Source organism: Rattus norvegicus, chromosome 12 (genome assembly GCF_036323735.1).
Source record: "Rattus norvegicus strain BN/NHsdMcwi chromosome 12, GRCr8, whole genome shotgun sequence".
NCBI classification, from domain to species: Eukaryota; Metazoa; Chordata; class Mammalia; order Rodentia; family Muridae; genus Rattus; species Rattus norvegicus.
The window spans coordinates 454,253-480,499 of NC_086030.1; the positions used below are offsets into that span (position 1 = coordinate 454,253).

General features: G+C 41.6%; 1 protein-coding gene and 1 pseudogene across 20 annotated transcripts in view; one reads left to right on the forward strand and one right to left on the reverse strand.

Moving 5' to 3' along the window:
• The window catches only part of Spetex2l3 (Spetex-2 protein like 3), an 84,754-nt gene that overhangs the window by 26,290 nt on the left and 32,217 nt on the right, over positions 1–26,247 (reverse strand). For 3 of the 20 annotated variants that reach the window (XR_010056642.1, XM_039100704.2, XM_063271829.1), the window contains one exon: positions 18,208–18,391. The exons of 16 other annotated variants lie outside the window; for them this stretch is intronic. The gene's annotated coding sequence lies outside the window, so the exon portion shown is untranslated. Of the gene's footprint in view, positions 1–18,207; positions 18,392–20,569; positions 20,729–26,247 lie in introns of all 20 variants that reach the window. One more of the 20 variants, XR_010056640.1, reaches the window with a different exon arrangement.
• Pym1-ps19 (PYM homolog 1, exon junction complex associated factor, pseudogene 19) lies at positions 10,464–11,220 on the forward strand (annotated as a pseudogene).

The window sequence follows — 26,247 nt, forward strand, 5'->3', positions numbered from 1 at the left end:
AATTGATGGTATTAAGCACCTAGCAGATTAGTAAAGCATGCCTCTGAGTGGCTGGGATGCGGTCTTAGAAAGGAACAGCTCACCATGGATGTGGGTGGCTCTCCAGAGGCTGTGGGTTCCAATTCAGATAAAGGATGTTGGGAGATAGGTCAAGATTACACTCTGGTTCCTGGCCCCCATGTCAATTGACTGTTCCTCGATTGGAGCTTTCCTCCCACCCTAGTTTCCTCCCAGGATATTCTGCCTCTCCACAGGAACCAGCTGACCTGGACTGAAACCACAAGCAAGGAAACAAAAGCAAAAGATTTCCCTCCTTTACATGATTTCTAACAGACAGTTTGTCCCACCAGTAAGTCTGACAAACACAAGACTAACCCTGGCACTCATGGGCTGGGAGTTTAACAGAAGAGTAAGAAATGGCTTCAGATAAAGGCAGCACCATTCACAGATGGGGACACGGGGTCCATGGGACACTTGCCCGAAGGAGTTTGGAAAGCTTCTTTTCTGACCATTTCTGTTTTCTCTGAGAAATAGGCCAATGGCTGAAGGCACAGATAGGGAAGGAGAGTGAGGAAGATGGAGAGCAGCCACTGTCATGTAGGAAAGTGTAGGATAGAGTCAGAATGTCTAGACTAGGGAACAACATATATACACTCGAAAGACAACTTAAAGGTCGTATGTATTGGTAAGTTTCCTCTGGCCATTTCTCCAGTAGCATGTGTGCAGGTTTAGAGAACACTCAGGGAGTCAGCTCTTGAAAAAGTATATCTTATGCATGTGTTAGTTCAGGGAGTAACCAGGTCAAGGACATGGCCCTGAGGCTTGGATACAGTAGTCATCTACATTGTTGGAAGAACATATCTTTCAGAGCTGTGGTAACAGAGCACTGTTTACATTTCCTCTCGTGATCCCCATTCCGCATGCTCTTCAAGTTATTGTGGAAATGAAATGCAAGATAGAAACAAGGACGGAGTCTGCTCTTCATTAATGTGGAATTATGAAGTGCTGGGCTACCCTACTGGTAGAGGAGAGCCTGATGGGGTGGGCTGGATTCCTTGTTGCTATGAACTACAGTGATGACTTAGTATGTTCACAGTTTTAGCAAGAGCTGAGTGAAATGAAGGCTATGAATATCATCTGTGCCCCCTTCACAGAACCGTAATGAGAGGCTGGCATGTGGGTGGAAGTGTTTGTGCTGCAAAATTAGAGTCCCAATCCCCCTCTCACACTTCCATTTTTAATACGCTCAATAATTTAATGAATGACATAGAATTCAGTTTTGTTTTGTGACTTGAATCCACCTAGTCTTTTGTGTGTGTACAGCATTGATATGTACAAGAAGCAGTGCTGGCAAGAGATGCTCTTAAATGACCTTTCCTCTATTTTAAGAATATCTGGGATCTTGGTGTGGGAAGTGAAGTGATATGGCACCTGCGGCCTGTCCCTGGGACCACATAAACTTTTAGCGTCTTGGGTCTGCTGTTGCCAAGTAGTGCTCTTGGAACCTCACTTTCTGCATCTGGGAAATGGGGTGATGACAGCCTTAGGGGTTGTGCCCATGAGACTGATGATGACCATGCTTGCAGAGGAGCATGGGTATTATTTATTGTCATTGCTGTGGTTGGCAGTGAAGAGAGGAAAAGAGATGGGGATCTGCCCTTCCTTGCTTCAGAATACTTACCATCTTGGTTTAATTAAAAGCTTTATGTCTGCTGATAATTTTATCCTCAACCAGTTATTTCTAATGCAAAACCTTCACATATTCGAGATAGGAGGTGATTTTAACCGGTATCCTTGCACTTAAATAAGAAGGAGATTGTCGGCCAGTTTGGTAACAAAACAGCTTATATACAGTACTTAAGGATGGAGCTGCTCTCTCCCATATATAAGCCATTAGTCATGCGGCCATTGAAATGCAAACCCGTCACAGTGAAATAATATAAAAAAATTCTCCTTCTCACTTGCACGAGCTACATTGGTGTATTCGAGTATTTGGTCACCACACATTGCCTGGTGGCTGCAGCACTCAACAATGAGGACAAAGAACACATCTGTCACTTTTCTGTTGCCCTCAGGCTAATGCCCTAAATAAAGTTCCTTAAACATAGAGGAGAAAACCGTTGACATCAGGGCACCTTGTCAAAAAAGACAAATTTTCCCACAAGATTGAATAAAATTGGCCATAAGTTTTTTATGGAAGGTGTGGGGAAAAATAAATATTTTTAAACTATTTTAGAAGTTTTAACAGTATACTTCATTTTTCATAGCAGAAATTCATGCAGTCAATAAATATTCATCAGGTTTAAACCATGTACTATCCTCTAAGTAAGGGAATGGGTGTGGATAGATGAGAGAGGAGTGTTCAGGGACATGTGGGGGAAAGTAGACTGGATAACACTGGGAATAAAGAGAAGGAAGTAGACTTAGGAGAGCAGAATTAAGCAGGTCCCCTTAGATAGGAGTTTCGAGAAAACTATGATGAGTGGTCACGGTGGGGCTCTCTGAAGAAGAGTGTCTTCAGAGGGTATTATGTCCCTGAAACTGGAGTTAAGGTGTTTGGAAGTCACCATGTGAGTGCTGGGTACGAAACCTGTGTTATTATAAAAAATAAAAATGGTTTCTTTTATTCCCCACTAGTATCAACACACGTGGCATCTGTGGGTTATTTTCATCTCAGTCAGCAAATATGTCACCTGCTAAGCTCCCTCCCATCTCACACTGCTGATGGCTACTCTCTGAAACTGGCAGCAATCTATCTACCCATTAAGTCCCCAAGGCAGGTTGTTTCCACACCAAGCATACACACCACAATTTCGTGGCAGGCTTGGTGCTTCCTGCCATCAAACCTTCTCTTGAACTCAATTAAGTCACCACATGAAAGAACACATCACATAATAACCTCTGATCCAATTGATAAGATAATTTGCCCATCTAGACAACACAAAGTCCTGTACATACCCATACCTTGGAAATATTCACTATTACCTGTATCTATACACAGAAAAGAATCTTAACATCTGCTGCCATGTTCTCCCAGGTCCTTTCCCTCCCTCTGATTCCTTCTCTCCTGCGTCTCCTTCACTTCTCAAAAGAGTTCCCACTTCCCTTCCTTTTTGTCCAATGACAGGCCTTGTTTTTTCTGGCCTACCTTCACCTGCATAATACCATCAACCTACAGACCTGCATGCTCTGTAATTGTACCAAGCATTCTTAACCATTTAGCCAACTCTCCAGTCCTGACTTGTGCAGTTTCGTGCTCAGTCTTAAGGAAGAGTGGTCTGTCATAGAGAAATAGCATTGGAGGCCAACTTTTAGAGTTGAGAGCTAAATTACCTAAATTGTTGTTCATAAATTACATAATCTATGGCTTTTTAGTACAAGGAAGAGATTAAGATTAAAAGAGTAGAGTGCTCTTGTCACCTGAGTACAGGAAAGTCGCCTCTTAAAATGAGGGTCATATTATCTGGTATGGGGAAGGAAAATGGGAAATCTAGGAAATTTTTCCTAGATGTTATAGTTTGTGAAAGGAAGAAGGGAAGGTGAGAATTACTTTTCTTACGCTGCTGTTTTTACTAATGCTAAGGGGTCCTGTGTTGGATAGTGTGTTCTGAACCAACCCAAGAAGGCTGATGTGAAACAAAAACAGACATTTAAAGTTCAAAAACTTGCAAGAGCTTTTCAAGGTAAAACTATCAAGACTGGGAGTGATTGCATCCACCTACAATCCCAGCACATGAGAGGCTTAGATAGAGAGTGCAAGGTCAGCCTGGGCTATGGAAGGAAGGAAGGAAAAGCAGAGCAAGTCTTTCTTGGATATATATATATATATATATATATATATATATATATCCATATATGTATGGATATATATATATGGATATGGATATATATTAGTATCGGCTTTATTATATGGGGTGCACCTTCGCCTGGAGTTGTATAGATGGTTGGATACAAATGTATAGAGATCACTTCAAAAATAAGACATTTAAAATAGAATAGCATAAAAACTAGCAGACTAGCCAGGCCTGGTGGCACATGCATGCCCTGTAATACTAAAAGCACATTACAATACTAGCAAGCATGTAGAAGTTGGGCAGAAGCAGAAGTAGAAAGATCAGGGTTCAAATCCAGCCATGGATTCCCCATGTCTTCTCTTAGAAAAATTAAAAGAAAACCAAATAATATGAAAGACTAGTAAGTAGTATTTATATAAACCCTACAGACAGATAAATCACCCACTAAATTCTAAACACTGCTTTCAAACATAGGAATAATTCAGATCAGGCTGCAAATTATCACCACCATCGTAGCATCAGATGTTCTAAGGAGAGACATCCTTGTGCCTTTTGCCCCTGGGACTAGAGGTTCCAAGGAATTGTATTTTTCCAAGGAGTCTCCTTGGGGAAAAAAGAAGAAGAAGAAAAGAAAGGAACTTGTTCCCTAGAAAGAGATTTCACAAGGAGAGAGTGCCACTGAGACAGTGCCAGGATCAACAATGGGTGGGATGGACCACATCCTGACCACTTTGTATTCAAGCCTAATCCTGTGCAGGAGCCTGAAGATGGACTTGGCTGGATGAGTCAGTGGGTCTCATTATTTGGTTTGCTCCTAATGTGGCTAGTTGTATATGTACACACACACACACACACACACACACACACACACACACACACACACACACAGGCACAGGCACACACGCATTTGGTGGTCATTTATCCAAACTTGTTAGAGCGCCCAGGGCCCAGACATTGACTGTAGGACTTGGGTTAAGGGACGACTCTGTACTCAAGGTGTTTGCTATTTACTTGAGCAAAAGCTGAAGTAATGTGGAACTACATGTCATGCTCCTAGAAATCCTGGATCTTGTTCTTAAGAGCTGAGTAAAGCAATGTGTTGGAACTCAGAAAACACAAATACTTCAAAGTGAAGCCTGGTGTTTTTGTTTGTTTGTCTGTTTTTTGTTTGTTTTTTAAATTAACAAACCAGCTTCAGGAGTTCTGGCTTGCAGTCAGTCCTCCTTTGCACCTGAAATAAAAGCTAGGTATCATTTCTGAAGCTCCTTTATCTGTGTAAAGCTCCTAAGGATGAACTTCCTGAAGGATAACAAGCAGGAGACAAGAAGAGAACTCACGCCCATAGATCCCAGGCAGACTGTGTTCCCAGATGCTGTCACTTCTATGTGCCTGGCCCATGTCCCCTATAAATCACTGACTCCTCCTCTGAAATTGGTGTGGCCTCACTTCTGTCCTCCTCATAAAGAATCCTTAAGCCACAATCGTCAGGGCTCATCTCTGAGTTTCATGCTCAGCGTGACAGCTTTCTACTTGCACATTAGTAATTCTGTTCCTTTATTTCTGCCAATTGTTGACTTGTTTCTGCAAACTCAATTACCAAAGCCCCAAAGAGTGGATGGAAGGAAGGTCAGTTTCTGGAGATGCACACCTGCAAGGACCTTAATCGGCATCTGCTTCTGCTCTGTCTCAGCACAACAGGAGCCACTGTAGAGCATAAGCCACATCTGAGTTAAAGATCACAGTCTGATTAGAACGTGGAAATTGTTAAGCAATGAAATGTTCTAGATCTTGTCCTATATTTACTTCCTTCATAGTTACTTATTATCAATGCCTATATGTTCCCTGATATCACTGTTGAGAAAGGTAGGCTGATTCCACAACAGGCTTCAACTTGGCAGTTAAGGAGACTAGGCCTAAATATCTGTTTCCATGAACTGGGCAATTCCAGGCAAGTCCAGGCCTCAGAAGTTAGTCTGAGGCAAGGACTAAGGGTCACCAGCAGTTTTCAGACCTGCCGGACAAGTTTCCAGCCCTGACACTCACATAAAGTTGAGATGGACCTGACATTAACATAGAGGTCACTCTCTTAGTCAGATTCCTATTCCTGCACAAACATCAAGAACAAGAAGCAAGTTGGGGAGGAAAGGGTTTATTCGGCTTAAACTTCCACATTGCTGTTCATCACCAAAGGAAGCCAGGACTGAAACTCAAGCAGGTCAGGAAACAGGAGCGGGTGCAGAGGTCATGGAGGGATGTTACTTACTGCCTTCCCTCCCCTGGCTTGCTCAGCTTGCTCTCTTATAGAACCCAAGAACTCCTGCTGAGGGACAGCACCACCCACAATGGGCTGGATCCTCCCCTCTTGATCACTAGTTGAGATCACTGCCCTGCATATTGGTCTCATGGAGACATTTCCTCAACTGATTCTCCTTTCTCTGTGATTACTTCAGCTTGTGTCAAGTTGACACACAAACCAGCCAGTACAGTCATCTACTCCAGAATTCCCTAATGTACTTTAAATCATGCCTGCAAACTTATTGGTAGTTTCTCTGACTTGCTAATGGGGGACTCCAGCATGCTGGATTTCTGCAGAATAAAACACTCAATGAGTGCGGGTATCATTCTTTGGCAAGCCGTGGGCCCTCATTCTTGTGACTATTATGTAAAATGTTTGAGATGTTGTAACTTAGATCAGAACAACCCTAAAGGTGCAAATGTCATCTCACAGCATCTGAAACCTGTACCAGAGATTTCCCTTCTGGGGTATTAGCCGACTTATCCTATATTTCCCTATTAATTCACTTAGTAAATTGATTCTAGACTGTCTTTTTTTATTATTATAAAAGATCATGTTACTATCCCCCTGGTGTCAGGTCCATAGGAAACTTAAGTTCCCTAATCGCAAGGGGAAGTCCAATGAGCTCAGCCTGTGGCAGTTAGATAAGAGTCAGCATTCCTCTGGAACTTGTGAAACTAGCTTCTGTTCCTCTTACCCAGGAGAAGGGACACATGGGTACCTGTGGTTCTCATTACCCTGTGAGAGATCCAGGCTTCTTCAATGTTATAGGTACCCAGGTACTAGTGCACATTTCAGAGTCCATGCCAGCATCCCAGCCTCCTGCGTTCACAGGCTCCCTGCCCCCAGCCAGTCAAATTCCTTACAACCCTGCTATTCTCCCTCTTTTCTCTGTTCTCTATGCTCCTGCAGAGAGTCTGGCCCTGTCCAGTCTGTTGGCAATGTTCAGTTTACAGCTTTCTTTTTCTGCTCTGGACTCTTCTAGATTCCTCTGTCTGCTTGCTCTCTCTCTCTCTCTCTCTCTCTCTCTCTCTCTCTCTCTCTCTCATCTTATATCCAGCAAGTTGAATCCACATTTCTGGTCACATTTATTTGACTCTTAGCCCCTTGGATGCAAGAGCTTTGTTTTGTGCCAACATGTGTAAAATGCATATTAGAATACAGAGCTTAATATGAAATACATCAGTGTTAATGACGTCATTGGTAATGTCTATACTGGTCATATGTTAAATGATAATGCATTGACTAGAACCATGACATATTCCTCAAATTTCGCTCTTTTCTTTTGACCTATTATTTTTAAAATATAGGACTATTAGAAAATTTGAAATCACAAATGTGATTTGTATTTTATTTCCATTATGCGTTGCTGGTCTAATTTTTCTTTTGCTTAACCTTAAAAAAAAATGCCTTTTCATAGAAGAAAGTTATGTTTCTCCCCAGTGTCTTTCTGTTGTGGAGGAAAGCGATCCATGAAGCACTGGTGACATGGTTCCTTCCTCCAGTAGGCTTCTCTGCTTTAACATGTGGCTCCCAAGCTTGTCCTGTTGCAGAGCCCTACTCATAAGGTTTTTGACTGGAGACTTACCCTAAGGCCACAAGCTAGCTAGCACACTGAATTAATGTCTCCATCTCCTGGCTCAGATGCATGCCATTTCTGCTGACTCTGGAGAGCAGAGCCTCCTGCTGGGCTCCCTGAAGGGACAATGAACATAGACACAGTGGCTTCCCAACCCTCCCTCACCTCCAACTGAAGAATGAAAAGAAAGAAATGTTCTAAGGCGCCCCTGGGAAGTTTGGGGGACACCTGCTACTCTGTAAAAGGCAATTTAAGGAAAATACTTCACATAAAACCGATTATTACCTCTTGAGACCTTTCGCTTAACCTATATTGCATTGTTCTGTTCTTTCTTTCTTTATTCTTAGAGAGGAAAAAAGCAGTGTCTGATAAATTGTAAATTCTTCTTGTGGTGCCCTTGGAAGCAGCCCAGTGAGTTCATGCACTCTCAGAGAGAATGATTACCACTGAAATCCTTCCGGGGCAGAGTGGTATGCGTTCCGGAAAATGGAAAGGAATGTGAAGGAAGGGCAGCTGAACTGACACACAAGAATCCTGTCAGCTTACAAAGCTCCTGAAAGAGCTTCCTAGGTCCTTTCTGATTCCTCCTTGCTTCAGGCTTCTTTCTGTTTCCCAGGGGAATCAAGGCCCAGCTTTCCTGTGGACAGTCCAGGTCTGCTAATTCCTGTTTTTTGCCATTTTGTGCTGTCTGCCTCTTCCCATATTCCTTATCTTTGAGTTGAAAGTTGAATTGGGTATCCAGTCTCCGACAGGTTTGTAGAATCTGGGGGTGACCAAACTTTTGACTCCATCTGGTCACATTGGTGCTTAAGGTGTTGCCCCATGCTTGATCCTGTTGGCACATAGCGAGGACTAGATTGCCTCAGTCACTCATCTGAAATCAAAGTCAAATTCCCCCAGTCATCATAGCTGGACTGGATGCAGATCTAAGTTACAGAAACCAAAGTATCCAATACAGAAATAATTGAAATGTCCAAGAAAGAATTTACAGCCTTACTATTCAAAAGAATTGATGATCATAAGGAGTCAAATACATTCATGAATTAAGGAAATATATCTAAAACCTTGTCCAGATAGCCTCAAAAGTAAACGTAATAGTTAAGAGAACAGTAGTAGAATTTCAAAATATGGAGGAAAATCTTTGGAAGGAGATTGAAACTTTGAAAACAAAACTAATAAAAATATTTGAAGAGAATGGTCAAACTGGTAGAAACCACAACAAAGACTGTCATTAAGAGATAAGATTACTGGGTTCAGTCCCCACCTCCAAAAATAAAGAAAAGAAAAGAAAAAAAAGAGATAAGATCATGCAAAAGAACAAATCTCAGGCATAGAGGACAAGAGGGAAAATAAGAAGCATAAACAATATTCCAAAGAGCCTGGGACACAATAAAGATTCCAAACCTAAGAATTCATGGGGTATAGCAGGGAAGAGCCAAAGTAACATCGAATGGATGAGACAGACTTATATTTCAGTGAAATTCTAGCAGAAATCATCACAAATTTATAGAAATAATTAAGCTTGCAAGTATAACAGCCACATCGAAATCCAAACAGACAGAATCAGAGAAGAAATTCTCTGTGACATACAATCAGGATGTCAAAAATACAAAGTAAAGAAATAATTCTAGCCAGTCAGTGATGGTGCATGCCTTGTGTTTAATCCTACCATTTGTGGGACAGAGGCAGGCAGATCCCTATGAGTTCAAGGCCATACTGGTCAAAAGATTGAGTTCCAGGAAAACTAGAGCTCCACAGTAAAACCCTGTCTTAAAAAAGGAAGGAAGGAAGGAAGGAAGGAAGGAAGGAAGGAAGGAAGGAAGGAAGAAAAGAGAAGGAAAGAAAACTAAAAGAAATAATCCTAAAAGCAGCATGCAAGAAAACAACAGCTAACAAAGAACTGAACCTTGAAGCTGTGTTATGCTCTGGGAGCTAGAGATCTGAGATTAATGTCCTAACTTCCATCTCATCTCCAGCCAGGAGTGGGTGGGAGCAAAGTCCTTCACTTCAAAGCTCAAGCTTGCTCCTCTGGTTAGATGGCTGCCTTGTTCTTGAGATTCATGCTAGAGGCTTCTGTATTTAATATTCCTGTAACTCTCCCTCCTTGGTATTTCTGCAACTGGGTTTGAATACGCAAAGGCCGTCGAACCTTGTATTCCTCTTGAAGTATTCCTGGATTAGAAGTTAACTCAGAGCAAACCAAGCAATTAGTAGTAATCAGCTGAGCTATTTGCAGGTATACATGTAGAGTCTTTCCTGAATTATGAAGTGCATGTGAGCTCTCAAATATTGAATAGAGAAGTGGCCATCTGTATATCCACCCTGTCTTCCCCATTGGTTATCAGGATCATATGCAATCTGAGTGTCCTGGCTTCTTAGATGTTTTCCTGACTCTAGAGTCTCCATTGTCTGGTGTTATCCCCATATGCTGGGAAGAACTCAACTGTGTTCTGAAGGATACACAGGGTTTGTGGAAGGAGATGAACATGAATGAGCCTTCTAGACAAAGAACAAGGGGGCACCTGGAAAGAAGCAGATCTGGCTGAAGAAAAGTGTTCTTCAGGCATCCATCATATCAGTGACATAAGGTGGTGGAAATTAAGAAGGTAGCCTGAGCAAGGTTTCCCTGTAGAGACAGTGGGTTATCTAGAAGACAGCTAGAATTTTTAACCCAGAGGCCAGGGAGTTGTTCTAAGTATATCCTCTCCAAACTCACTCTGTGGTGCCTGCATTAGGTTTAAAATGGACCAAACTCATCCACTAGACAGCAACAATAATGCATATAAAAGGCCTAGTCTACTTGAGTTCTCAAACTCAAAACAAGCCAACACAATTCCAGATCCAACCCAGGTCACCTAAAAAGCAATTTTAAAAAGGAATGAATGCTGCCATTTATCAAGAGCTTAAAAGCAGGACAATTCCACTTATTACCCCTAGAAATTCATTTTTTGGGTTCGATGGCGACTCTCTATGTAACTGACGAGACCAGCGGCAACTACACTGCCTGAACACAGAGACCCGATCGGACAAGGCACAAGCAGCTGAGGGTCAAAGAAGGATACGTGCTCCAAGAATCCCAGCCTTTGAAAACAAGTATGTGAAGTTTTTCAAGAATAAACCAGAACTTCCCCCAGGGCAGTGCCCTGACGCCACCACAGAGGTCACCCCATCCAGACCTGACAGTGGTGAAGCAGGCCTCTCCAAGACAGACAAATGCAACCTGAAGTGGAAGGAGAAGAGAAGCCAGCCTCAGGAGAAAGTTGCAGAGTCTTTGAGCAGGACCCTTGATAAGCTGTCTGTGGGACACTCAGCCCAGACACCCAGTGCTCACCATGGCCCCCAAGCCACAACTCTAGCTGCCTTCCATGCACCCGATTCTGCTGCTCCCACAGAGAAAGCCAAGAAGATCAAGCACCTAAGGAAGAATCTGATAGGTGGAGGAGCTGCAGTAGCACTTCCAGGCCGGGAAGTTCAGCAGAGAACAGCTAGTGAAGCTGACATGGCACAGGGTTCTGGAGGAGGAGCTGGAGGTCTTGGAGTTGGGTCTGTGAGGCTTCAGGAATAGGGGAGTGGACTGAAGAACAAACCATGGGGTGCTCTGGGGTCCAGGGGGCATGGGCCACAACAGTCAGGAGGGGCACTCCCATACTGGCTCACTTTCCCCTCCTGTGGCCTGACTCTGTCCTCTAGAGCCTAGGATCTCTCTTCTTCATCCCTTCTCCTTCTCAGCTCCCATTTTTGAACTTTTCCCTTCTATCCCATTGTTCACAATCTGAGTGATGACCCCAGGTACCTCTGCTGCTGATCTGGGTGTCTTGTTGAAAAGGAACCCTGAGAGGGTGGGAGTCTGTTAGGGATCGGCTGAGGATACAAGGAGTACCGAAGATTTGGAGTCTTAGTTCCTGTTCAGTGTTTATGAATAACTTCTGTGGCCTCCAAGACCACCACCACCACCTCCACCAACTCCTCATCCTCCTCCTCTTCTTTCTCCTCCTCCTCCTTTTCATCTTTTATTTAAGAATGTAAAAATAAATTCAAGTAGATGACAAAAAAAGTTCACTTACTGTTTGTAGCAAACCTATGTCCTGTTGAGATATAATGGTTTCCATAGATTTATTTATTTGCTTGTATTTGTTTGTTTCTTTGTTTTTATGTCCACAGGTGTTTTGCTTGCATGTATATCTGTGCACTAGCGTGTGTGCCTGGTGTGTAGAAAGATCAGAAGAAGGCATTAGATCCCTGGGACTAGAGTTATGGAGTGTTGAGAGCAGCCATGTGGGTATTAGGGATCCAACCCAGGTCCTCTGAAAGAGCAGCCACTGTGCTTAACTGCTGATTCATTTCTGCAGCTCATTTCCATATTTCAAATACAGAAAAGTGGAGCTCTTGTGATTAACCATCCAGGTAGACAAGGCCAAACAACGACCACACCCAGCTTCCTTTTTCCAGTCTGTAGGCTCTGAACTTTTGGTTGTTTTGTTTTGTTTTGTTTTGTTCTGTCTCCCATGATCTGTGAAGAGACAGCCTGTATCTCTTAAGCTGAGAAGGACCTGAATACATAGCCCTATTTTTATTGAAGCAGGGAAAGTTGGGCGCTCCTACCCTAGAAATCTATCAATCTGAGCTTCTTCAAGATCTGATCAACATGTGAGGAATTAACCCAGCACCATTGGTCACAAATTCATTTTTTCAGTATTTTTTTCATTTATTGAATATTTTTACTTACATTTCAAGTGTTATTACCTGTCCTGGTTCCTGGACATAAGCCCTCATCCCATCCCCCTCCCCTTCTTCTTCTTTTTTTTTTAATTAACTTGAGTATTTCTTATATACATTTAGAGTGTTATTCCCTTTCCCGGTTTCCGGGCAAACATCCCCCTAATCCCTCCCCCTCCCCTTCTTTATGGGTGTTCCCCTCCCGATCCTACCCCATTGCCGCCCTCCCCCCAACAATCTAGTTAACTGGGGGTTCAGTCTTAGCAGGACCCAGGGCTTCCCCTTCCACTGGTGCTCTTACTAGGATATTCATTGCTACGTATGAGGTCAGAGTCCAGGTTCAGACCATGTATAGACTTTAAGTAGTGGCTTAGTCCCTGGAAGCTCTGGTTGCTTGGCATTGTTGTACATATGGGGTCTCCAGCCCCTTCAAGCTCTTCCAGTTCTTTCTCTGACTTCTTCAACGGGGGTCCTATTCTCAGTTCAGTGGTTTGCTGCTGGCATTCGCCTCTGTGTTTGCTGTATTCTGGCTGTGTCTCTCAGGAGCAATCTACATCCGGCTCCTGTCGGCCTGCACTTCTTTGCTTCATCCATCTTGTCTAATTGGGTGGCTGTATATGTATGGGCCACATGTGGGGCAGGCTCTGAATGGGTGTTCCTTTTGTGTCTGTTTTAATCTTTGCCTCTCTATTCCCTGCCAAGGGTATTCTTGTTCCCCTTTTAAAGAAGGAGTGAAGCATTCACATTTTGATCATCCGTCTTGAGTTTCATTTGTTCTAGGCATCTAGGGTAATTCAAGCATTTGGGTTAATAGCCACTTATCAATGAGTGCATACCATGTGTGTTTTTCTGTGATTGGGTTACCTCACTCACGATGATATTTTCCAGTTCCAACCATTTGCCTATGAATTTCATAACGTCATTGTTTTTGATAGCTGACTAATATTCCATTGTATAGATGTACCACATTTTCTGTATCCATTCCTTTGTTGAAGGGCATCTGGGTTCTTTCAAGCTTCTGGCTATTCTAAATAAGGCTGCTATGAACATGGTGGAGCATGTGTCTTTTTTATATGTTGGGGCATCTTTTGGGTATATGCCCAAGAGAGGTATAGCTGGATCATCAGGCAGTTCAATGTCCAATTTTCTGAGGAACCTCCAGACTGATTTCCAGAATGGTTGTACCAGTCTGTAATCCCACCAACAATGGAGGAGTGTTCCTCTTTCTCCACATCCTCTCCAGCATCTGCTGTCACCTGAGTTTTTGATCTTAGCCATTCTCACTGGTGTGAGGTGAAATCTCAGGGTTGTTTTGATTTGCATTTCCCTTATGACTAAAGATGTTGAACATTTCTTTAGGTGTTTCTCAGCCATTCGGCATTCCTCAGCTGTGAATTCTTTGTTTAGCTCTGAACCCCATTTTTTAATAGGGTTATTTGTCTCCCTGCAGTCTAACTTCTTGACTTCTTTGTATATTTTGGATATAAGGCCTCTATCTCTTGTAGGATTGGTAAAGATCTTTTCCCAATCTCTTGGTTGTCGTTTTGTCCTAACCACAGTGTCCTTTGCCTAACAGAAGCTTTGCAGTTTTATGAGATCCCATTTGTCGATTCTTGATCTTAGAGCATAGGCCATTGGTGTTTTGTTCAGGAAATTTTTTCCAGTGCCCATGTGTTCCAGATGCTACCCTAGTTTTTGTTCTATTAGTTTGAGTGTATCTGGTTTGATGTGGAGGTCCTTGATCCACTTGGACTTAACCTTTGTACAGGGTGATAAGCATGGATCGATCTGCATTCTTCTACATGTTGACCTCCACTTGAAAAAGCACCATTTGCTGGAAATGCTATCTTTTTCCATTTGATGGTTTTGGCTCCTTTGTCAAAAATCAAGTGCCCATAGGTGTGTGGGTTCATTACTGGGTCTTCAATTCTGTTCCATTGGTCTATCTGTCTGGGTCTGTACCAATACCAGGCAGTTTTTATCACTATTGCTCTGTAAGACTGTTATCCATTATATAAACAAACTGAAAGAACAAAACCACATGCTCATTTCATTAGATGCTGAGAAAGCATTTGACAAAATTCAACACCCCTTCATGATAAAAGTCCTGGAAAGAATAGGAATTCAAGGCCCATACCTGAACATAGTAAAAGCCATATACAGCAAACCAGTTGCTAACATTAAACTAAATGGAGAGAAACTTGAAGCAATCTCACTAAAATCAGGGACTAGACAAGGCTGCCCACTCTCTCCCTACTTATTCAATATAGTTCTTGAAGTTCTAGCCAGAGCAATCAGACAACAAAAGGAGGTCAAGGGGATACAGATCGGAAAAGAAGAAGTCAAAATATCACTATTTGCAGATGATATGATAGTATATTTAAGTGATCCCAAAAGTTCCACCAGAGAACTACTAAAGCTGATAAACAACTTCAGCAAAGTGGCTGGGTATAAAATTAACTCAAATAAATCAGTTGCCTTCCTCTATACAAAAGAGAAACAAGCCGAGAAAGAAATTAGGGAAACGACACCCTTCATAATAGACCCAAATAATACAAAGTACCTAGGTGTGACTTTAACCAAGCAAGTAAAAGATCCCCTTCTTCTATAATGGTGTTCTCCATCTAATTTGTCCCCCAATCCCATATACACCTACACAGGGGGATCCAGCCTTTGCAGGACCAAGGGCCTCTCCTTCCATTGGTGCCCAACAAGGCCATCCTTTGGTACATATGCAGCTGGAGCCATGGATCAGTCCATGTATAGTCCTTGGGTAATGGTTTAGTCCCTGGGAGCTCTAGTTGGTTGGCATTGTTATTCTTATGGGTTTGCAAACCCGTTCAGCTCTTCCAATACTTTCACTATTTCCTCCAATGGGAAGGCCAGTCTCAGTTCAATGTTTGCTGCTAGCATTCACCTCTCAAGAGGCAGGACCACCGAAATGCGATGCTTCATTCTTTGTTAAAAGGTAGAACAAATATATTCATAGGTGGGGATATGGAAGCAAAAGGTTGGAACAGACACTGAACAAATGATCATTCAGAGACTGCCCCACATGGGTATATAGGATGTATATATATATATATATATATATATATATATATATATATATATATATATATATGTGTGTGTGTGTGTGTCTGTGTGTGTCTGTGTGTGTGTGTGTGTGTACACATATACATATATACATATATACACATATATATATTGCAACCAAAAGTAGATAAGATTGATGAAGCTATAGCTATTTACTGGGAGGCACAGATGAACCATGTCAATTATAGAGGTGAGTGCTAGACACACACACACACACACACACAAACTCACACACTCACATAGAAACACACACAAACGAACACACACTCATACAAACACATAAACACACACACATATATATATACACATAAACACACACACATATTCACACACATACCCACACACACTCTCAGACACCGACACAAACACACATGCACCCTCACACAGACAGAGACACACATATACACTGACACACACACACAAATACACACACATACACAAACACTCACACACTCATACACTTATTCACACACAGATACACACACACATACACATGCACAGACACTCTCACACACATACAAACACACACACTCACACATACTCACACACAGAGACATAGACACACAAACACACACTCGCATACATCCACAGAAAAACACACACACACAAACTCACACACTCACTCACACACACACATAGACACACAAACAAACGAACACGCACACATACACACACATAAACACACACACATACACACATACATATACACATATAAACACACACACATACTCACACACATACACACTCTCACACACCCAAACACACATGTACCCTTACACACATGGATACACACACACACATATACTGACACAAACGCACACAAATACAAACACACACACACACACACACACTCACACCCACACACACCCAAAGGAAAACTAAGTTTTTATCCAGCAGGTTTCCTGTTCAGTGAGGAATTAGTGGTAGCTATGATGTGTACAAGTCTCTTAGACTCCAGCAGGCTGTGCTGTCCTGGCCTGTACTTATTTCCACTTCAGAAAATCTTTCTATGCAGATACTTGCTGGTCCTACTTGAGTTACAAACTTTGCACAGATAACCTAAACAACACAACACCAAATTCCCCAGAGAGAGGATTTGAAGAAAAGCCTTCAGTAAGCTTCATGTTGACTCATCATAGGCCCCTCACTAAAACTACCCTGCTTCCTTCATAGAAGAGCTTGGAAGCATCAGAGGAAGAGAGTGACTCATGGTCAGTTTTCAGGAACTTTTCATAACATTATAGTTCATGTGATATTAAAACAACCTCAATATCAGTTAGAAGGAGAATAATGAAATAAACGACAGTGACTTTTCTGAACTACAACTTTCTGTACAAGACTGAGAGGGAATCTAGCCTGAAAGAATGCCAGGCCAATGATATAGTCAGGAAAACAATGTCAACAGAGGGATGCACTATAAGATTCCATGGAAGATCATGGTGAAGCCAATAAGACAAACCAGAATCTTCAAGGGGGATACCTCTACTCAGGTAAGGTGAAGAAATCTAATCCTTATTTTTAAAATAACTGAATGGCTAAAGAATGTGTTGAGACAAATAAGAGAGGGGGCTCTACCTGGAACTGGACAAATGATGCAAAGACTGCTGGCCAGCACAAAACAGGAAGCTGAAGGTTTGCTGAGAGACCTAGGCTAAAAGGTCTAAGTTAGGTCTAAGTTAGAGAATGACTGGACAAAATCAGATGTCATTATGTGGCGTCCCCGAATACCCACAAATTATAGGTCACCACAGCAATGTACACACACACAAACACACTCACACTCACACACACACACACACACACACACACACACACACACACACACTCACGAAAAATCAGACGTCAGCAGAAAACAATGAAGTTTCCATCATACTGGAGGAACAACATAAAACAATGAAGTTTCCATCCTGTTGGAGGAACAACATAATAGAGACTATTCAAAGCAGTTATTTTAAGAATTTCTACTCAGCTATTTTTCTCTAGAGGAATAAAAGGGCCTAGATAGCACTCTTCTTGATGAGAATGGGGGTATATATGGATAACTTTGTTCTTGAAGTCTCAAATCTCTCATGCCAATTCTCTGCGTTTGAGAACCCCTTTCCATATCCCTGCTCTTCCAACCAGCTTCAGAGTATAAGGACAAGATATGAACTCTCTAGCAACCCTCAAACAAAACAGGACTGACATGCTGCTACTCAGGCTCTGTCTGCTACCCAAGATTTAGGAAGCATGAAGAGATGGTCTTGATATACAGGGAAATGGGGGAGATAGAACAAATCCACCAAAAGAGGACAATGAGAACCATTTCTTTAGCATTTCCACCAGGCTCTCCTCCCCGCAAACTACTACCTTCCTGGAATCTCACAGGATCCCTGTAAAGAAAATGAGCTCCAGGCTTTTGCTTCATCCCTCAAAGCCCTGTGCAAGTCTAAAGAGGGGCTCCCACATAGCACCCTCCACACATAATGGCATGTAGTGCTGTGATGTGTGATCAACCTATCTCCCTTAATAAACTGGAGATTCTCAAAGAGCAGGACCATTTGCTTTCCAAACATGCAGTTTCTTGAAAAAGGGCTATCTCAACAGAAAGCCTTGTAAATGATCACATAAATGAACACTTGGATGGGACACAGGTCAGTACATGTAACAGTAATGGACAGTTACCTTGGTTTGTCTATGTTTATGATAAGACTTGAGGAGAACCTGTCCCTGAGGCCTAAACCTACCTGCTGTTGCTTGGCTCTAAGGACACAGATGTAATTGCTGGCCTCCTCACAGAACCTCTTTGCTTTCTCATAGGATGCTGGCAGTTTAGTCTGCTCCACCAGCAGTTGTCTGTTCTCATTCAGCAAAATCCTTACATTGTTCTTCAATTGAATCCATTCACGCAGGAGCTGGCAGTGCGTGTTGCTGAACCACAAACAATAAATGTCAAATCCCAGGAAGCTTCTATTTGCCTGTCACTCCTGCAAGTACAATCATCCTTTCAAGGGCCCTCATCTCCAGACATCAACAGGCTAGAGCCACAGTATACAAGTTAGCACCAATTAGAGGAGGCCAAATCCAGAGGCCACATTCCCTGTGAATCAAAGTACTTCTGAAAATCCTGACACTAAGATGTTTTATATACATCAAGGTAGAAGAATTGGACCATATGGGTGCTCATATGTCCATAGTATGCTAAAACCATCTGCAAGTAGAGGGCAAATACACTCTGAGGGATGATAGAAGACCTAATAGCTATACAATCTTTGCATGTGTATCTCATGGATCACAGAGAACCTGTCAGTGTCCTAGAAGTTGAGAGTTGATTGATATTCCCATCATGGTGCAAATCTTTTCTATGTAGAGGAGCGATCGTTAATGGGGAAAATAACAATTGGAGGGTCTTCTAAACTCTTCACATGTAGGACCACTGAGTCCTAAAGTTACAAATCCAAGACCCTGTGCCAGGAGGCAGGCTTTCCTGTTAAGAGTCAGACACTGTAGAAGCAGAGCCCTGAGTTTTGTTCAAAGTCATACAGGACAGAAGCACTCCCTGCCTAGTGCTGGGTTCTCATCTCTGTCAGTGACTCACAGGTAGGAACTATTCACTTGTATGAGCTCCTTGTACCTCTCCATGGCATAACTTATTGAGTTGGTCACCATTTGCATAGCCATCATTTTCATCTCATGTTCGGATTGAAGTATTAGCAATTTGAGATCCAGCCTGTCTTAGGGCAAGGCCCAAGGAACAAATAACTGTCTGAATTCATGATTTCAGAATTAGGTGAAATGTAAATAAGAAATATCCATTAAAAAATTCAAATTTAAGAGTGGGGAGGGAAGAATGTGGCAAACACAAAGACCAGAGCAAAACCACAACAGTGAGACAACAACAACAATTATTTCAAGGAAATATTTCTACGCAAATCAGCAAACATTTATTTTGAACTAAGGACTCTTTAAAAGGCTGTGGAGATATAGTTCTGCAAAGACCCCTCTGTACTAGAGTGGGTGGAGCCTGTGAAATGCCTGTTTAGGAATAACAAATGTCCAGAATTTATTATCACAATCACCATTTCTAGGTCACAATAAATGGTCCCTGATAGCTAAAAAAAAAAAAAAAAAAAAAAAAAAAAAAGTAAAGTCAAAAAATAAATGAAGTTCAAATCAGGCAAAAAAATATTACGTGAAATCAGACTATTGACTTGATTACTTAAAACCAATTTATGGCACATACTTGCTCCTTCGAACCAGGTCCTATTTGTGCTGATTAAACTTATTATCCTGAGCACAGGACAACAGAGCCAGGTTACCAGGTCCATGGAGCTGACTGTCAAGAGTTGGCCAGGTAAGCATGAAGGCATTGACTAATTCTGTAAGAAGTTTCCTCCAGTCTGTGCCACAGCCTTGGGTCCAACAGATAGTTATGATGACATTTCTTTTGTTTTGAAAGCAGGGATTCTCAAACCTTGTTTCCTATTGTTACATGAATTCCCAGAGGGCATAACTACTTTGACAGGGAAGAGGATTTGTAACCCCTCCTTCCCTCAGGAGAGTCCTATCTACCACCAAAGTAAATAGAAGGTGCAAAGAGTTCTGTTGGTCCATGTGGGCTTCCTCACTATCATGACCCGCAAACTGTCCAACAGACAGATCCTTAGATCCCATCAAAGGTCCCATTCTCCAGATCCTGAGCAAAACACCCAGAAATACGTTCATATAAATACATACCAACCCATATACAAACACAATTAGAATGCCAACTACTTCCATGGAGATGCCATAGAATCAGTGTATAGTGAACAAAATCAGAGTAAATGAGTGATGGCATGCAGGAAATTCATTCCCTCACTTAGATGCATCAAGTGTAACCAGGTCCTTCCAGCTATTGACAGAACTTATGCTAATCCAAGGAGCTCAGGGTCAAGTAAAAAGGAGGTTGACCCTAAACACACAGCACCTAGCTTATCTCACAAGCCAATGCCTGCCAAGGCTCCTCAAAATCCAGGATGAGAGGTGAAACTCTCTCGTGATATGAGGAAATCTTGGGTTAGCAGAGAGAGAGCACAAGACAGCGAACAGGTTACTGGGCATAATGACTACCTGTAGTCCCAATCATCATAGATATAAAGGTCCAGGATTTGATAAGTTCATGCCTCTCGAATTTACACTTCTGGATTTCAAATTTGAGTTCCTACAGTTCCTTTAGACGCTTCTCTTGCTTACTGATGACATTTGGGGATGATGCCCTCCTACCAAAACCTGTAGATAGATAAACCCAAGTGAATTTGCATATTTGATGGCCCATGGGAGGAAAAGAGCATTCTGAGTCCCAAAAGGAGGTTGAGGAAGAGGAAATGGTAGAGACTGGGTGAATGCCTGAAACAGCAGAAAAGCTTTCTTCGAGCTGGATTCTTTTTTTTTTTAAGATTTATTTATTTATTTTGTATATGAATACACTGATGCTGTCTTCAGACACACCAGAAGAAGGCATCGGATCCCTTTACAGATGGTTGTGAGCCACCATGTGGTTGCTGGGAATTGAATTCAGGACCTCTGGAAGAGCAGTTGGTGCTCTTAACCACTGAGCCATCTCTCCAGCCCTCGAGCTGGATTCTTAAGCTATGACCCTCTTTCCAACCTCTAATGCCATACATGTGACAAGCTCACTATTATAGAACCCCTCGCCCCGAAACGTATAACCTGACTCAGACATAAACATGTGGGACATTGTTATGTCATATCAGATGTGGTGCAGGTAAATCCTGGAGTTCATAATGTTTAGCACCATCAAGCTCTAATCATATGTGTTCCAGCCCAAAGTATCTAAGACCTAAACTCATGACTAGGGGTGCATCTTTCCTTGTTCTTGTCATCAGAGACTTATGTACCCTACAGTAATCTAGAAGACGAAGTGCTTTAACTCCCAACCGTGGATGGTCACATTGTTAATCTCACAGTGCCTTCCTCTGCCATTCATTGACACAAACAATTAAAAAGCTTCTAGAAAAGAAACTGAAGGCTTACCAATTTCTGACTTTCTCTCAAATTAATGATCAGGAACTCCTGACTCTTGGTTTGCCTTTGAGAAATCCTAAGGCTCATGCTTGTAAGGCCTAGTCTTAGAAGGCACATCTCAAACCTACCTCATCAAGGAAGTTCCCCAACTCTGCCCAGGACTCACCAAGCCTTCCCCAGAATGATTTCATCCTTCCTGTTTTACTAGACAGGAGGTCAGCTTCCTTCTGCCTTGGTGTGGTCTCTTCTTGATCTCCACTCTCCCTCCAAATAACCTGAGCAGCTGGCAAAACATGCCTGTTTGTGAGCCCAAAGGGAACTGAAGGAATTTCCCAAAGGCAGTTGGTGTCACCACAACACAATCACAGAAGATTCAAGGGATCTCTTAGATACAATAGATTGTCCAATGAAGGGCTTACTGATGATGTCACTGGGAAGTTCTATGGCCTACCTGCTAACTAGCTCTCCCCAAATTGATAATTTCTGTGGGGGCCCTTTCCTGCAGTCTCTAATGTGTCACCAGAAATACCGTTTGGCAACCTCTATTCCAAAGCTAGATATTTCTCTCTGCTTCACTAGAAGTCATCAATGCTTTTGCTGGGGAGAAAGGCTTACAACCCTGAATTGGATAAGAGATTTTTCTTAGCACCCAAATCTCTAGGGACCATGGATGAGGGAGATTTTTCTTAAAAATAAATCTACCACCTTAGACAATGGATGTGATATACATTTCTATTCCCAAGGTTTTCCCTTTTTCTGGAGGCCAATATCTTTCTTCTATACTTTGACTGTGTAAAACCTGGAAATATTTGCTTACTGTGCAGTCCTTCACACCTTGACATTGTTTCATTTACACATCCATGTATTCCACAAAATCAATGGTCTATAATACTATTTTTTTTGTAATAAAACTCCCTTTTCTTGGGAATATAGGGATCAACTACAGGGTATATATAAAATTATAAATTTCTGTGCCTTTTATATACTAAGTTGGACATCCTCACTTTTTGAAACACAACAAGACAATTAAATTGGACATCAGTGAGCAAACGTCAACCTGGACCTTGTGTTACTACATTGTAATGACATAGCCATCACTTCTCCAATACCATTCTTCCTGAATTTCCAAGTCCTATCATAAGGATATTGTGGGCTGCACTGTGATCTATTACTCATATCACACATAAAAATCAGGAGGATGGGCACGGACTGGAAAGGCCTAAGGTCAGGTTAAACCTCAATTTTAATGGGTCCATAAGTTCAGGAGGGAGGCCATTTGGCATTGTCATATATGGATTCTGTGTTCTTATCCTAGGTGTTGTAATGCCACCTGAATGTGTGCTTTAATGCCACCTAACCTCACTAATGTCAGAGTGAAGCTCATGTATGACTTTTGTGGGACGAGCAATGCCTTTTACTACCATCTCCATTTGTACAACATCACTATGCAAAGCTAAAAACAGAGGGGTGGAGATTGTGGATTCCTTGGAAGTTGAGGGTCTTTTCTTTTGATTAAGGCACATATTTTTCCTATGTAATTTTTTCCCTTGCTTTTTCATTAATGATGGGTGACATCTTTCCTGGCCTGACATATACTGGGAACCAATTTTTGGATTACCAGAGCTTCTATTTTAGATATGACAGGCCCACCAAGGGTCCTACTGCATACAGAAGGTATGAAAAAGTCCCAGTTGCTGGAGTAAGTTCAAAAAGTCTGTGACAACAAAGACCTGATTGAGAAAATAAGAGACAAGCTGTTCATCAAGATCATAGTTGTATGATAGTAAGAAAATGTGAATAAGGCATCAGGTGAAAAGATCAATTAGGAGGTCATAGGCCTAGAAGGGGTAGCCTTTGCTCTCAGCGGAGCTGCCATTCTTTCACCCATTCCTTGACCTCTGCCACAAGACCAGAGATTTCCCCAAACAACTGTCTGGCCTTACTCAAAGACCTGGCAGGGCTTCTCCCTGTAGAATAGGAACTGCAGAGTCCTTGAGGATCCACTAAGAGATCCTCACTAAGAGGTCTCCTCCACACAGGTTCCTTGTTGTCAAAGGAAAATATTCCTGCAGAATCCTGCCATGGCAGTAGGAATTTCAACTAGGCTGCTCTTAGGTCCAGCTCACTGGATGCAGGCCTGAGGCCCAGCAGTATCTGGGGAAAGAAGCAGCACACACTACCTCACAGCTCTCTCTTTGTTGGATGCAACTGCTAGAACTGTAATAGGATTTTTGTTTCTTCGTTTGTTTATTAGAAATACCTACAAAGCTGGTTAAAGTTGCAACATGCCTTTAATACCAGCGTGCAGAATTTTTTTAAATCACTGTTTTATGTTTGGATATTGTTTTTACTCCCCTCAGCAAATATCTCTGTGCTTAGAATGTTAAGCACATGCTCTGGAGGGACCTATTATTCAAGTTAGGCAAAGCTTTTGTTCTTACCAATCAGTCCACAGATGATGCCATTACTTACTTTCAAATAAGAAAACAGTCATAGAGAGGTGAGTTAATCTGTAAGCTATCACAGAAGAAACACATCATGACTGTGGAATGGCACCCCAATCTTTTGCATTTCCTAAGTTCTTTTATTTCTTCTTTTTATTTTTGACATTTTTATTGGATTTTGGGGGTATATTTCATTTTTTTTCAATCCTCACAGGTATCCTTTATTCCTCTCCTCCCATTTACAAGTAGGAATTTCACCTGTAATTGTTAGTCCAGATAGTTTGGTCTATGGCTTAGATGTCCCCTTGGCCTGTTGCCTTAGCATAAGCTGTGTTAGAGGCAGGCGCAATGGTTCAGGACTTAACAAATAATAAATTCCACTACATCTGGATTCCTAGCCTCACAGTCAGAAAGGGACTATATTTCTATTCACTATGGAAAAAAAAGACCCAGTACATTAACAAGTAAAAAAAAATTCTCAAATTTATTAAAGGGTTTACCATGGTCATACAGTTTTTCAAATACCTGGCATTCATCGTTTTTCAAATCCAAAAATTTCTTTCTTGTTCACATTTTCTTTTTTTGATTATTTCTTAGTTTTTTTAATTTTTTTTTAGATTTAATTTTTAATAGATATATTTCCTTATTTACATTTCAAATGTTATTCCCTTTCCAGGTTTCCAGTCCATTTTCCCCCTCCAGCGCCCCACCCCCACCCCATCTGGGTCTTTCACTTGTTTCGTTAAAATACCCGAAAGATAATTTATATTATTTGGGCCTATTGTGAAGGGTATCATTTCCCTAATTTCTTTCTCAGCCTGTTTACCGTTTGAATAGAGGAAGGCTACTTAATTCTTTGAGTTAATTTTATACTCCAACAGTTTGCTGAATTTGTTGATCAGATTAAGTAATGCTCTGGTGGAAGTTTCGTGTCACGTAAGTATACTATCATATCATCTTCAAATATTAGTATTTTGACTTCTTCCCTTCTAATTTGTATCCCTTTGACCTACTTTCATTGTCTGATCGCTATAGCTAGGACTTCAAGTGCCATATTGAAAAAGTAGGGCGAGAGTGGGCTGCCTTGTCTAGTCCCTGATTTTAGAAAACCTGATTTTCCTTCAAGTTTTCTCAATTTAGTTTGAGGTTACTTACTGGATTGCTGTATTTTGCTTTTACTATGTCTAGATATAGGCCTTGAATTCCTCATCTATCCAGGACTTTATTCATGAAAGGGTATTGAATTTTGTCAAATGATTTCTCAGCATCTAATGAAATGATCATGGGGTTTTTTCCATTAAATTTGTTTACATGGATATTTCGTTGATGGATTTCCGTATATTAAAACATCGCTGCATTCCTGTGATGAGGCCTACTTGATCAAGATGGATGATCGTTTTGATGTGTCCTTGGATTCAGTTTGCAAGAATTTTATTGAGCATTTTTGCATCAATATTCATAAAGGAAATTGGTCTGAAGTTCTCTATCTTTGTTGTATCTTTGTGTGGTAGTTGTGGCTTCAAGAAGGGACTTGGTAGTGCTCTGTCTGTTTCTGTTTTGTGGAATAGTTTGCACAGTATTGGTATGAAGTCTTCCGTGAAGGTCTAATAGAATTCTGCACTAAACCCATCTGGTCCTGGGCTCTTTTTGGATGGGAGACTTTTAATAACTGCTTCTATTTCCTTAGGAGTTATGGGGTTTTTCCATGGTTTATTTGTTCCTGATTTAACTTTGGTATCTGGTATCGGTCTAGAAAATCGTTCATTTCTTCCACAATTTCCAATTGTGTTGAATATAGGTTTTTGTAGTACAATCTGATGAGTTTATTTAATTTCCTCAGATTCTGTTGTTATGACTCCCTCTTCAGACCTCACTTTGTTAATTGGCATACACTCTCTGTGGCCTCAGGTTAGTCTGCCAAAGTGTTTATCTATCTTATTGATTTTCTCAAAGAACCAGCTCCGGATTTTGTTGACTCTTTGTAGAGACCTTTTTGTTTCTTCTTGGTTGATTTCAGCCCTGAGTTTGATTATTTCCTGCCTTCTACTGCTCTTGGGTTTATTTAATGCTTGTTCTAGAGCTTTTAGGTGTGCTGTCCAGCTGCTGACATATGCTCTCTCCTGTTTCTTTTTGCAGGCACTCAGAGCTATGAGAGTTCCTCTCAGTGCTGCTTTCATTTTGTCCCATAAGTTTGGGTATGTTGTATCTTCATTTTCACTAAATTCTAAGAAGTCTTTAATTTCTTTCTTAATTCTTCCATGACTAAGTTGACATTGAGTTCATCTTCCTTGTATATGTGGACTTTCTGTCATTTTTGTT